This window comes from Mytilus galloprovincialis, chromosome 2 (assembly GCF_965363235.1).
Source record: "Mytilus galloprovincialis chromosome 2, xbMytGall1.hap1.1, whole genome shotgun sequence".
Classification (NCBI taxonomy): domain Eukaryota; kingdom Metazoa; phylum Mollusca; class Bivalvia; order Mytilida; family Mytilidae; genus Mytilus; species Mytilus galloprovincialis.
In genome coordinates this window covers 111,094,529-111,105,766 of record NC_134839.1, presented here as the reverse complement: position 1 = coordinate 111,105,766, position 11,238 = coordinate 111,094,529, and the positions used below count along the sequence as shown (strand labels likewise).

General features: G+C 31.1%; 1 protein-coding gene across 2 annotated transcripts in view; it reads left to right on the top strand.

Moving 5' to 3' along the window:
• The first annotated feature begins 631 nt into the window (after positions 1–631).
• LOC143065371 (calcitonin gene-related peptide type 1 receptor-like) overlaps positions 632–11,238 on the top strand; it is a 29,097-nt gene continuing 18,490 nt past the window's right edge. For both annotated transcript variants that reach the window (XM_076238906.1, XM_076238905.1), the window contains exon 1: positions 632–999. The gene's annotated coding sequence lies outside the window, so the exon portion shown is untranslated. The remainder of the gene's footprint in view (positions 1,000–11,238) is intronic.

Here is an 11,238-nt window from a genome sequence, read left to right as displayed (position 1 = left end):
GAATGCCGCAAAATTTTTCGATATTTTGTTTTCTCAATTTAATCGCATTGTTGGCTTGAAAAGACATCACTGTTTGTATAATGGATTTTGAAAAATCTTTAGTTTATTGAAAATTTGTTTATTCCTGTCCATTTATCAATGTAAAGGAGGCATCATTGTCAAAATGTAACCCTGAAATAAAACAAGAAGGTCGTACGGTCAACCAATACAAAATAATAATCCAGTTCTCCCTACCAGGACACTTTCAGATATCGCATTCATCGCTCCAAAACTTTTAGATACAACAGCAATATCAAAACTAAATATTTGAATAGTTTTAGGGACATTTAAAATCACAAGAATTAATATCCCAAACGTAAAAATTTAATATAATACGTAAAGAGTAATGAATGTCAACAAGAAAACTATTTGATTTCTTGATAAGGATATCTTAATTACAACAAATCAAATAAATGTAATTGACAATAAATGTAATCAAACATATTGAACATTGATGTGTTTATATTCTGATAACTTCATTTGTCTGACATCTATTCTGTAATATGCTATCGGCGTATTTATCTCAATCAGAATTTGGTCATTGCCAGCATTATGGATATTACAACACTATGAATACAGGAGTCATCTGAAGCGAACAATCATCCTTTTAATTTTATCGTATGCGGAAATGGCGTTTGTAAAAACTTGCCTCTCTTGTGAAATATTTTTTCAAACATTTAACTAAACACCAGCATGTCTTGATATACATTATTGCAATTAAATTCTCGGTTTGCAGATCCTAATCACTCTATAAATCAATACAGTTTACCTTCCGCGATACTCGACTAAAGCTTCGTCATTGACAGATATAAACACGCCTTTATTACACCTTATCGTCCAAACGCTTTCCTTTGATACTTTCATATTTAATGAAATCTGTTGAATATAGAAAGATACTTGATAGTGGTTAAGTGTTTTGTACTTTGATAAACAGGATTGAATCCGTTTTCTTCATCAAAGGTACGTTCAATTTGTCTTAATTGTTACGGTTTCTGGGGAAATTATAAGATGTTCACTCAATGTTTTACAATATTGTTTCAAATGCATGTATTCTTTTACAATATAATATTTAAATTATATTTGATTTCTTTTTAACATAATTGATGAATTTCTATATTTTTAGCAATAAATTACAAAAACTTACAATATTATATTATATATTATATACATTATACATGTATTCTTTCTGAGTGGCAATCATGCGGAAGGTTACTTGATTATGTCTCAGTCTGAGGTCGCAGTAAGTTATTTTTGCATGTATAATCAATTTGTAAACGCTGGGAAAAACAGCAACATTTTATAGTTTTGTAGTTCCTAAACTTTCAGTGGCAAATATTTCATATCAGGACCAGTAACTGTTGATTAATTTATGTCGTATGTTAAAAAAGGTATATTTGAATCAGTATAATGTATTCGGATGTGCTAAGATTATTTGTACTATTTTATCTGTTGTATACAAATTGACTAGCTGAGGATAACACTCTTACTACTATTGTAAGGCAAAGCAATGTAAGTTTGTTAGTATTAAGACAAGAGGTCCAAGGACACAGTTTATAGTCCATAGTGTGAACAGTGTATAACTTGCATTTTTTTTTATTAGATACACTTTTCCAATTCATTTCTTGATATTAAATGCATTAAAATATTAAGTAGGGGGATAAAATTACATGTTAAAAAAAATTGGGTGCCGCCGGAATCCTTATGTTAAGTAGTGATTTAGTCCAGTTAAAAAAAGGTCAAATCTTAATACGTCTTAAGCTGTCAAACTGAATTTTACACCCCCTTAAAACACTATTATCAATAATGACAATATGTTGAGTTAGAGCTGGTAGAAGTTTCTAAAATTTGGATATATTTTGTCCCACTAGTAGTTCACTAAACTGTAAAAATCTTTTCGAGATAGAGCAGGTGCGATTTTTTTAAATTTGAATTTATTGTCTAAAAGAAATGCAGTACGAAATAACTGTGTTCTCGGGCCAAGATATTCAATCGTAAAAATAATAATGATGACTGATTTTTTTTATAATTCATAAACATATTTGATAAACTTATAGATCAGACCGTTGGTTTTCCCGTTTAAATGATTTTACACTAGTAATGTTGTAACCATTTATAGCTTGCTGTGCAATGTGAACCAAAGCTCCGTGTTGAAAACCGTACTGTGACCTATAATGGTTTACTTTTATAAATTGTGACTTGGATAGAGAGTTGCACTCATACCACATCTTCTTATATCTAATATGTAATACACTGATGTGTTGTTTTTTTTTTTTTTTCAAATTTATAAACACAAATTTATGAACTTTAATATCTGATTAAATTATCATGAGTTTCTTCCACTTTCTCGATATATATTTATAGGTTTCCAGAGAAGAAGGTCTCCGCAAGATCATGTTCAGCATTATGCATAATTCTAATAAGGATGTTCATGTCGTATTGAAAATAGAATTGTTATGACCGGAATATTTCAATTGATTGCAACTTCATAATATTGTCCTTCCCGACACATAGTTCATTTTCATTTAGTTGACGTTCAATTGTTTGTATGTACCGAGGTCAAGAGTAATAATGTGTTTAGATTATTGTAAATATTCCGTAATGCTCTTGTCATTGACAGTACAGTTTAAGTAATCAAAGAATATCTATAAAGCACTGATAAGTTTTGAATTACGACTTCAACTTTAAATGTTTCCATCGCTCTAACATTAAATACATCTTTAACTTTATGTCATATTTCAATGATTTCAACTATCATTAGATTTTAGTATATTATATATATGTTTCCAGTCCATAAACTTTCATAATTGTTTTTAAATTAATGTTGAAACTCCCCAGGTATAGTTAATTTGAGGTGGTTTTTACTATTTAGTAAATACCCTGTTGGGTAAGTGCACTCATATATTATATATAACGTATGTTTTGCTTCCTTGATTGATGGTTTAGAGAATACATCATTCAATTCTTATAATTATTCCCTTTGCGCTGTTGACTTTTTCAGATAGCGCTGTCCTTTTCCCTGTTACGATTTGAGTAAGGTTATCACTAATCTTAGTCGCTCAGATGAATAACCCACATTGGATTTGAAGCTTAAACTGTGACTGTTGGAACAGGATCTGCTTATCCTTCCGGAGCACCTAAGATCACCCTTAGTTTTGGCGGAGTTCATATTGATCAGTCTTTAGTTTTCAATGTTGTCTTTTGTGAACTTACGGTCTCATTGGCAATCATACGATTTCTACTTATTTTCATATTGTTAGTCTGGTCCTATTCTTTCGTTTTATGTGGTAGTCAATTTCTCCCGAATGGTGCATTGTGTATGTCCCTTGTATCATTAGTCTCTTTTTTAACGGCATAACTATTCAATTTTTGCTAAAGACTGCTTAGTGATGTGAAGTACTTTGCCTATTTACACAAATTAATACAAGATAGAAAATCCTCTCCATAAATACAGAATATTGGTCTCTGTTGCAATTGCTCTACCGTTGTCATATTTTAAATATTATACCAGCTTAGATCGGTCAGGACTGTTTATTGGGACTGTATTTCCACGCAGATTTTTTAACTGTCACCACCTTTGGAAATTTAGAGTTGTGCCAGTTCACATCGCAAATAACTATTTTAATTTGGCATATCTTTGTAGTCTTTGCCACGTGTTTGGAAATTAAAATAGTACCAGCGTCTGTGATGTTCGCTTAAATTGTAAAAATTTCAAGATTTTGATAGTGTCTTAATTTGAATATATTAACATGATTCATTTGACATCGTTCTATTACCGAGGAAGGATATCTGTTATCCGAAATATCTAACATATCGTTCGTTTTATTGTGTTTTTTGGTTATGTTGTATCCTTTTAGACTTGTTATATATATATATATATATATATATATATTAAAGCAAATATGTACTCATAGTGTTATAAGTCATTATATTAAGGAGTATATATATTCAGGGACACGAATAAAAAAAGATGTGGAGAAGTGCCGTTTATGTGTGCGTGCGTTTTATTTATCTAACATCTTTTATAAAAGAACCTCTTTGTGCCTTTATTATAATCAAACACATTTCAAAATATTTAGTCATTTTTTGCAATTCGTTTTACCTCTGGACGCAAGACAGGTAAACAATTCAAATTTTACTATAGTATATGTAAAAGGAACAATCGAAAAAGAAATGCGTTGACTCCTCTTTGGACCTCAACATCGACTTGAATCGTGAGATACAATATTCATCTTCCATAGAATGTGGTTGGTTATAACTGCTGAGTATCTCAGATATGATGATAAACTGCTTTTGTTATCTATTTCTAAAGGAAAATTTAATTACCTTTGCTAAATCTGACAAGTTAAAAGTTAAGGTCAAATTTCGAAAGTTTATGACACGTTTGACTAGAAATTTGAACTATAGAGACTAATGTATGTCTACAGAATTTAAATAAATATTTTTCGACGGTATAATTGCTGTGAAAGACAACATATAAATCATTGTTACAGACAACATTTAATCTTTGATACATTAGTTAAATGTATTTATTGTTATTGTCTTTTAACAAGTTTTCAGTAACTGTGAGTTCTCTCCAATCGGTACCGTACACTGTGTCTTAATTCTTTTTGTTATTTATTTGAGTTCTTTGATTAAGTCTTCCTCGAGTTATATTTTGTTGGACTTTTTTCTGTGTATTTTGGGGTATAATGCTAAAGATTTAAAGTTTAAAATCCTTAAAGTTATGGTCAAATTTATGCTAGATTGAATGGACTATATCTGCTGCTATCTTGGTTTGTAACATATATAGGACAAAGGTTATAAGTTTCTAAGTTTGAGTACCATTTTATAATTGAATACAAAAATCAACCTACCAACTATGCATACATGTTTTTTGAGAAAGATCATTTTAGTTTGAAAGCTATAAAAGGGATGCGATTAATTATGCAACATATGTGAAAATGTTAAAGAAAAAAGTAAAATAACAAACAAACAAAAAACTCAGAGGAAAATTGAAAACAAAAACTCACCCAGCAGATGGCAAAATTAAAACCTCAAACATACAAATATAAACTGTCCTTCATGCTGCAAATAAATCATTCATAATCCGCATTTGAAAATGCTTCATACAAAATGCGCCTCGGGCAACGCCTTTACACCTCAATAAAATTTTAAAAGATTGATTGAATGATTGATTTGTATTTTTAAAACACAAAATTCAAAATATGACATGAATATCAATAATGTGGTCATTTTTATAAATTTCCTGTTTACAAAACTTTGAATTTTTCGAAAAACTAAGGATTTTCTTATCCCAGGCATAGATTACCTTAGCCGTATTTAACACAACTTTTTGGAATTTTGGATCCTAAATGCTCTTCAACTTTGTACTTGTTTGGCTTGATAAATCTTTTGATGATCGTCACTGATGAGTCTTATGTAGACGAAACGCGCGTCTGGCGTACAAAATTATAATCCAGGTACCTTTGATAACTATCAACACCGTTGGGCTAATTCTTGGCGGTTATAAGTTATAACATAATTGAAACATGTTCAGAATGTATCATCATTTAGAAAAATATCTATAAATAGTCTGTGAATCGACATTCATCTTTAATTAACGATTGACAATCGGTTAACGTCGGATTCATAAGATTTAATGTTATGACATTGCTAGTGCGTTGTCACATTTGGACGTCGCCAGTGCCAAATTCTGTTGACGTCGTCTTACCAGAAAATTTTGATTTTATTGATTTTAAAACAAGTTCCTAAGTGAACTACATTTATCGTTTAAGATAATGACAAGAAGATACTTTCGATGATAAAAAAGTTAACTGACCATTCTTTCCTGTATTCCCCATGGTAAAAAATAAAATCACAAAAGTTATGAACTATGTGGAAAATTCAAAACGGAAAGTCCCTAATCAAAAGGCAAATTCCAAAGCTCAAACACATCACACGAATGGACAACAAACGCAATATTCCTGACTTGGTACAGGTATTTTCTTACTAAGGGACTCTTATTTTCTTTCTATTCTGAACTGTATAATAATAAATGAAATTACAAAATGACCAAAGATACTCAGCTTATGATTTTGTTAGGCTCGTATAAGAAAGTTAGAAAAATCAAATAGAGCCCCGCTTTATATGAGGTATTTTTACTACAGGCCTATTGCACTCATATTAAAACAAGTAGCTACAGTACAAAGATTGATTTATTGATGTATTGATTTGTGTTAACGCAAGTTTCAGCACTATTGTGCTATTGTGTGCCGGTCACTTTTTATGGGTGGATAGAGAAAACAATCGACCTATGGTAGGAACATTGACAATCCTAGTCAATTAAGATTTAAGTCGAGCTCAGCTGCCACGTGCAGTAATCGAACTCACAACTTCGGTGTTGACTGGCTAATGATACGGTTGTTTGGCTGTTGAGGCCTAAGTTAAAACAAAGATAAGGTTGTATTGAAGCAATTACACTGTGCAGCGTATTGCAAGTAAGCCAATTGTCCTCGGTCGTTTTATTATTTAGACAGAAAAACTTACTTGTAAAAGTCAACTCGACAACCCCTTTCATACATTGCGTAATGACTGAATGTATTTGAATTAAGATTATAATAAATATCATTCACTGTAATCGAATCTATCGTCGACGCTTGTTCATATTTCCCGGAGATCTGAGATAACTCTGTGCTCCGTGCGATTCCTCGTCAATTATGTTGGTCTAACCTTATAATACAGTTGTAATAGCAAAATAATTTTCATCCAATTCTTATGAATTTCGTCAAGTTGTAATCATCTGATGGAAATAATCCTTCAAATAAATGAATTTATAACCATCGTTTCAGTACGATATAATTCTGGAATGAATCTTTTTTCCATCTGTTATCAATAAAGAATTAATGTTCTTGTTCGTTCTTTAGCAGAATGGTCTGGAATTTTTTACTAACACTATTACCAATTTCCATTTCTGCCAAATTGTATATATGTTATCTAATAGAACATTGGCCGTATTAGTTTTATCTACCATTCTACATTCATATGTTATTGTAAAATACAAACGCAGATGGAAATTCGACAATCAGACGACCCTAAGCCACTCATACAAATAAGGAATTCTTGTATATCGAATTCCATCTTCCCGAAATCACTGAAACTCGAGCCTTAGGATATTTTTTCAATGATTTTTTTCCTAAATCTCTTTGCATTGATATAAAGGTCATTTTTTTCTGAAAGAAATAACTTACAAAAATATAAGATAGTGTGATAACTAGAGGCTCGAAGAGTTATGCATAACTAACTCTATAAATGTTATGTTCATGAATGTATGGGATTGCTCTGACGTCTGAAAATCTTTTGGGGCTTGCCTGGGAATTAGAGAAATTGCCAAACCAGACTTTGGGTACATTTTCTGCCTTTTTCGATTTTTATTATTTTTTTTCATAAATATACATTTGTACCATTTATTCGCATTCTATCTCATGGAGTGCGGATAACCACACACGAAGGTTTCATTAAATGTAAATCAAGAAAATTTATTCAGACGCACGAAGTTATTAAGCTTTATTTTTAGATACTCTTCTGTATTGACCTTTAAAACCTGTTGATTGTTTTGTTGTTGGTTTGCCAAACATTGTGCATTTACAACACGTCTAGACCTACAAATGTATGCTAACTAAAGTTTGATATCTGGTATTACACGTATTGACATAGCCACATATTATAGCTATCTGGTATATTTATTGGGCTGAATAGAGCTTGCCATCTACCAGATTTTTACCTAGATTTTTGCTTATTAGAGCCATATTTCTTCTGATATAGCTTTGCTAGTCTTGAACTAACTAGGGCTATTTGAAAAAACACGTATATACTTGAGCTGACTAGCGGCTGATACCTTATATACATTGTAGCTCGTCTATACTTGAACTAATTAAAGATTGATATCCGATATAGTTTGACCTGAATTGAGACAATGTAACTTGACCTATATGTAATTTGAGTTTGATATCTGATAAGAGCTGGTCTAGACTTCGCAAAAAAATAGGCTTAGCATTGGATATAGCTGGTCTAAACTTCAGTAAAGTCAGGCTCAATATCTTATATATCATGTTGAGACCAGGGCTACTATTAGTTTGAAAGACAGCCGTCTATTAGTGTTAAATGTCGATTTTTTAGCTATTATTGTATTTAACAATATACTCCGCATTGATGTGTTATTGTTTGTTTAAGTCTTTAACTCTATTAGTATTTCATTAAATAACAAAATACAAAATGAATTGTTAAACCAAATCCTGATGGAAATATTTCGTAATAGGTTTATAAACTACACTTCATATGTATAGATCAAGATTATACCATAATGTTGACTGCTGTACCCCTAGTTTTGACGTTTGTACGTTTTTCATTCACACATCGTTGTCAATATAATGAAATTTGATACGACTGACATACAAGTGAGAGGTTTAGCTAGCTATAAAACCAGGTTTATTCCACCATTGTCTACATAGGAAAATGTCTTTACCGAGTCAGGAATATGACAGTTGTCCATTCGTTTGATTTGTTTGAGTTTTTGATTTTGCCATTTGATTGAGGACTTTCTATTTTGAATTTTCCTACGAGTTCAGTATTTTTTGTGATTTTACTTTTTTATAGTGCAACCAACAAAATGTCTTCTAATGGCTAAAATTTTGATCTTGCTTTTCTGCTTTCATACATTGTAGAAGGGTGTACTTTTTTCCCTTATAACCAACATAACTCATAATGGTGTGTTATTTATTAATTGTATAATGCACTATTTATTCATTATTCTTAGGAGCCTTTTTTAAAAAGTTCAAAGTTGTTCAATAATGTACAATATACCAAATGTCCTTATCTTTATGTGTTCTGCCTTTAACACTGTCTGTAATTGAACTAAGTTTAAGATAGTTCCTATGCATGAACAGGTCAAATTGTACTTCTAGATCAGTAGTTCTTGCTTAATTTGGTGAAATAAACATGTAAATCCTGGGTTTGTTTTTAAGAATAATTGCTGTACACAAATTGTAAAGAGATCACTGTAGACATTGATATTAATAGTATACCGTTCATCAGGTACAGTCTATATAAAGTATAGAAAAAAGTAAAATCACAAAAATACTGAACTGCGAGGAAAATTCAGAACGGAATGTCCCTAATCAAATGGCAAAATCAAAGGATAAAAAACATCAAACAAATGGACAACAACTGTCATATTCCTGACTTGGTACAGGCATTTTAAAATGTAGAAAATGGGGGAATTAAGCTAGTTTTATAGCCCTAAACCTCTCACTTGTACGACAGTCGCATCAAATATAATAATATTGATAATGATGCGTGAACAAAACAAACAGACACAATAGTTAAAAATGTCACAAATGAAGGTAAAAAAGTATAATGCGGTAGGTCACATTCGGGGTAAGGAAACGGGATAGTCACTGCGTCCATTCCCTCAGATATGAGTTATAACATGGATTTGTTTTCTCTCAATCAATTTACTACTTTTGAACAACGGTATACTACTGTTGCCTTTATTTAATTCTACAAGGCAGTACACACACCATCCTAACACTAATCCAAGAATATCTGTAATGTTTGTTACAATGGCAGATCAGCATACATAAAATATCATCTTCTCAATCGATATATTTGGAGCTGTATAAAGCTATATCTTCTATTTATACCTCTGATCGATGCAGGGAGTAAACTTGTTTACATCTGTCCGTCCGTCGTAAGAAGTTTTCGTCGTATATGTTTTGAGAACTATCATAAAAATTGTCATTTGAGTGTTCTATATTTGCCGTGTTGTGCGTTTTTACATTTGTCAATCAATAACTTCCTGTTTACCGAAGTCCTTATTCGCAATTATGTTCATTAGTAAATCATAACTACTGAAATATATTAGTTAAAACAGTAATCACATTCATCTCTACCATGCTATGAAAAATAACACTTTCAATGTATATAACAATTTGTTTAACGATCTGACACTGATTGTATGCCCACCAAACGATTATTACGTCTTCTAAAATTAAATACTGACGATTGTGTGACGAAAAAGGAAGGATTGTCATCCAGAATATTGAACTGATAAATATTCCTAATCATGGTAGATTTACTAATCTATTATTTAAGAAAAAATAAACGTCAGTAATGGCGTATGAAAATATTGCATAACGCATCAGATGTCTTTCGTGGAACATGATCTGATGACTTTAATTTCTTGTCTTTAGATTTCAGTATGTATAGTGGTTGCTGTTAGTATGGTGTTTTTTTGTTGTTTCCCTTTTGATTTTTTTGTTACATTTTTGCCATCGTGTTGTACGTTTATTATGGTTTTTTATTGTCTCTTTGGTGAAGTCTGAGGCTCTTTTCTTATTTTCTAATGTACCGAAAAGTTGTTCTAGAATGTTGTTGTACTAAACGAATATTTATATTCAAAACCCTTCTGGTGCAAGAAAATTGGTACCGTTAATTTTATTACTACCACTGGGTCGACGCATGAAAATACGGTTTTTTTGTGTTATTAAAATTTGCTTTACAAAATGACAGAAATTATTATAAATTAAGGAATGTATCTCCCTCATGCAAAGCTCTGATTCCTTTCATGGATTTGGCTATACTTTTTGGACCTTTTGGATATAGCTCTTCATCTTTTATATAAGCTTTGGATTTCGGTGCAAGAAAATTGGTACCGTTAATTTTATTTCACTCTTAATTGTTCTGTGAACAGGTTCGAAGAGAGATGTTAATTTACGCAAACAAACATTGTTTTACCCTGCAATTTATTGGATTTTGGCGTAAAAACGTTGACTGATAAACCTTTTTTCAGCGATTCACAACACTAAAAAATTAGCTCACGTTCAAAGCTTTAACAACCATATGAACTTACAAAATGGTGTATTCAATTCCTAAAATAATAACATTTATGCAGATGGCATTAATATACGAGTTAAAACAAGACATTGTTTTCTATTCTATGGCTATATGTTAATATATATATATTGCATTCTATACGGAAACAAATGTAACTTTAACAATGTCCCTATCAAAATGACAGAATCGTATAACTGTTCTAATTGATATGATTATTTGAATAAAAATAAAACAAAACAATTGAATTATATCTGTAACTTGCACAATATTTTGCTGATTGCAATATACAATAAAAATCAAGTTGTTGACATTCAGATAACCAAGATATAA